This window comes from Marmota flaviventris, chromosome 11 (genome assembly GCF_047511675.1).
Source record: "Marmota flaviventris isolate mMarFla1 chromosome 11, mMarFla1.hap1, whole genome shotgun sequence".
Taxonomy (NCBI): domain Eukaryota; kingdom Metazoa; phylum Chordata; class Mammalia; order Rodentia; family Sciuridae; genus Marmota; species Marmota flaviventris.
Genome location: NC_092508.1, coordinates 119,125,757 through 119,129,833, shown reverse-complemented (window position 1 = coordinate 119,129,833; position 4,077 = coordinate 119,125,757). Strand labels below are relative to the sequence as shown.

At 51.2% G+C, this 4,077-nt stretch overlaps 1 pseudogene; it reads right to left on the bottom strand.

The window, feature by feature from the left end:
- Positions 1–597: 597 nt before the first annotated feature.
- On the bottom strand, positions 598–1,816 carry LOC139707683 (protein L-Myc pseudogene; annotated as a pseudogene).
- Positions 1,817–4,077: the final 2,261 nt, after the last annotated feature.

Below are 4,077 nucleotides of genomic sequence, written 5' to 3'. Positions count from 1 at the left end.
GTCCCTCCTTCAGAGGAGAGGGTCCAAAGGGCTCTAAGACAAAGAATCTGAGGCCAAGCTTTTTAAATGTTCTCAAGGTCGCAGCATTCAGAGTAAGTAGAGAAGTGTCCCCTAACATCATAATATAAACTAAAGGTTTGCACTCTTTAGGTACTGTAAAGTGTCTGACAGTGAGGTAATGGTCCATGTTGTTCAAGTCTGTGAGCTTGCCTTCACCCAAGACAGCTCGTGTGTCTCCTGGAAAAACGAGCCTCAGGGAGAGCATCCAGGCCCAGCTGTCCTTGCATCACCCCCAGAGACACCAGCGGGAGCATCCTTTCCTAGCCTAAAGCTCCTGCAGAGTGTGAGATTTCATGCAGGCTGGACCCCCCCACCCCCAACATCCACCACCTGTTGCATAGCATCTGTCAGCCTTTTCTTCAGAGCTAGTGGGCTAGGCAGACCCCAAGGCTCCTCAGTCAGCTGCCTGCTGAGAAGCCAAAGGCGCCAGAGAGGACACAGCACTCCCATGAGTCAGGAAAGAGGGAGAGCTGTTTCAAAGTTTCCAAGAATGCAAGCCCTTATTGTGTGTGCACTGGCTGCAATGCATTCTGGGATCTACTGTTCAGACTGTCCCACCGTAACCAAAATGTGCAAATTACTAAAGGGGAAAGGGAGGTTAAAAAATACACTGTCTTTGTAAGACAGAAGAGTCAGGCTTTTGGTCAGTTTGTAGCCACTGAGGTACGCAATACTTTTCTGCAGTTGCTGCTGCCGGCACCGCAGCTGCCTTTTCTCTGTAGCCATCCTCTTCTCAGCGCCCACCAGGGCTTGCAAGTGTTCCAAGGCCTTGCTCAGGATCACTACTTTGGGGGCCTTCGAGCAGCTGGCCAGGGTGGGTACCTGGTCCCTCAGGGCTAAGAACCTAGAGCGGAGGTCATTCCGTCTTTTGCGCTCCAAGAAATTATGGTTCTTCCTCTTGGTCACATCCTCAGTAGCAGAACTGACAGGTTTGGGGTGGCAGGACTGAGGAGTCTCACTTTCCACAGGCGGGGGACTCACAATCTCTTCATCCTCCTCATCCTCCTTCTCCTCGGGGGATTCTCTCTCCAGAGTCTCTTCTTGGGGACCCCTCTCTGGACCTCTTCTTGGGAGCAACTTTCTGGAGGAAAACGGGCAGCATAGTTGTGCTATTGCTGATGGATGGAGATGTGGGGGTGTCTCATGCAGGGATCCAAAGGATCTGCTCTCACCGTGATGGTGACTGGCTTCCGTATACCCAGAGACTGTGTCTTCTCCACTGTCACAACATCAATTTCTTCACTCTCCGAGTCGCTTGGGCTCTCGGACCCAGAGCAGGCCTGGGTCTTGGGTTCGCCCAGCTGACAGGGGGTGGCGGGCGCCGGGTTGCCGGCTTCAAGGCTGGGAGTGCAGTCTGGGATGACGGGCGCCTTGGGCGGGTTCCCCCGGGGGGCGCCGGGGGTGAGCCGGTAGCTCACCGCTCTCTCCAGCCTTTCCAGGGCAGAGAGGCCGCTCCACATGCAGTCACTGCGGATGATGGAAGCATAGTTCCTTCCCGAAGCTTTAGAGTGACCCTGAGATTCCGCCTCGTCCCCAGCCCCCCCTCCGGGCCACGGCTCCGGGGGGCCAATCCCAGGGGCTGGATCGCCGGCGCCGGGACCAGAGCCCCAGGGCGGCGACGTGGGGGGCGACAGCACCAGCTCAAATTTCTTCCAGATGTCCTCGCTGGGCGCCGTGGAGCAGTAGAAATCCTCCCCCAGTCATAGTGGTAGAAATAGTGCTGGTACGAGTCGAAGTCCATGTCCGCTCCCTCGCTCCCGCTGCCCGCCACCTGGAGCGGACCGGCTCCCCGCCATCTCGGGGCAGCCCGGCAGCCCGCACCAATTCTTGTATATTTTGCAGAAATGGAATTATGTCATATCTGACCTCATGTGTGTGGTCTATTTCACTTAGCATAATGTTTTCAAGGTTTAACCTAATCATGTTAGTACTTCATTCATATTCATGGTTGAGTAATATTCCATTGTATGGATATACCACAATTGTTTATCCATTTGATTGTTTTTGAACTTTTGGATTATTTCCCCCTTTTCAGTGAACATCTGTGAAAAATAATTTTTTGAGGGGGAAAGTTCCTATTTTTATTATTTATTCATATGATAATTTGAATTTAGCTTTTTGGGGGGACTTCTAGACTTCCTTACCATATTGCTGTGCAGAAATTGATCATGTGTTTAAAGGACTCAAGTTGCATCCTGAAGTCTTCTGCCTATAGTCCTGCCAGGTATTATCTGAGTGAAAGCATTTAGAGCCTTGAAATGTGCCCTAACTGTTCAGCAGTGAAACCCTGGATGGACCATGAAGGAGAGTTTGGTGCAGCATAGGACAGGGGTGGAAAGTCAAGCCTCAGCCACCCCTCCATCCACTGATTCACCATCCACTGATTTACCATCCACTGATTCACCATCCACTGTTTTACCATCCACTGATTCACTGTCCACTGATCCACCGTCCACTGATTCATTGGTAGAATGTCTATCACATACCTACCTCACACCAGTCCCTGTGCTGGACATGGGAAGATGTGCATAAGGTATAGGTGACTCCTGAAGAGGATTATGACCTTGGTGTGGGGGAAACAGACACACAAATGACAATCAGCCCATGCGTGGTGGCCTCCACCTGTAATCCCAGCTCCTCAGGAGGCTGAGGCAGAGATCACCTAGCTCATTTCTGGGAAGGTAAAGCAAGGGACAGCGAACAAGGGTCTCTTCTGGGGACAGGGCTGGGTCAGGGATGTGGTTCTGCTCACCTCTGTAACTTGAGAGCCCAGCACATAGTAGGTGCTTAGTTTTGCCTGGCACATAGGTGTCGCGACCCCTTGCCCGCAAGGAAGACGCAACTCAGGAATCTTCTTTCAGCAGTTTATTCAGGCCCTTGATATTTCTTCTTCTCCTTCTTGGATGCCCCTCCCAGCCTTAATAAAGCATCTCAAGCCCCAATGCAAAGCTGCCACGTGGAGCTTTCTCATAGGGTGATAAGGGATTACGTGCCAACTCTCCAAAAAAGGAGTTGTTTATCACAGGCCACAGTGGAAGCCGGCGCCATCTTCTAATGGCGGCCACGGTCTATAGGAATGGCTCACCACAGTTCCCCCTTCTGTTTTATAAAACAATGCAGGCGAAAGTAGAGGTCCTATCCCACTGTGCAGAAGTGGCTGCAATGTATGGTTCAGTCCTAAGGAGGCGCCTTCCCCAGACCTGATCCCATATCAGCCGACGCCTTTTTTCGTAGGGCGGGGCGTGGACGTCAAACCCGCATGCAATAGGACATGCTTTCCTTGAGGTCCGTTGAGAGATCACTCAAGTGCAGTGCCTTGCCTCGCATCCTGCATCGTGACGACGATGAGAAGTAGGATTACACAGGTAGCCTGGCAATGATGACAAAATTTAAGTTGGCAACACAATCCCTAAGCCCCAGAGGAAGGTAAAAAGTCTGCAGCCGAGAAGAAAGACCAGTCCTGAAACCCATCTGCATGCAATGGTAACAAGACCTGCAGAGTGCAAGGGCTATTCAGTACCGGGAGAGCATAAAGAAGAGGACATGCCAATCCCAGTGCAATGTGAAACTAACTTGGGGTGCAATGGCCATGCCCAGAAAATCACTGTTTAAGATGTGCAAGCCAGATTTGTGGAGAAATGCCATTTTCTAAGGCCGCAAGAGCCTGTACAATCATAGCTTTCTCTTGCACATGGCGAGCTTTAAGGCGACAGAGAAGCCACAAACAAAGTACAACACCGAAGCAACACATTGCACCAAAAATGCCTACCCCCACCCACTCTTTGAAGAAGGAAAAAGCAGAAGATATCCAATCGGTGAATCGACCCAAAGTCACGGGATCGACACGGGTACTGTTCAAGACAGCTATCTGGGTTAGTTGAGACTGGATCATGTCTTCCGCTGCCATGGACCAATTTCCGGCCAAATATTCGCCAATGATGCGGGAGGCATTCCTGGAATCATTAAATCTGACAGAGGTTATGCATAAATGTGCACGTTGGTCAACACAACCCAAAA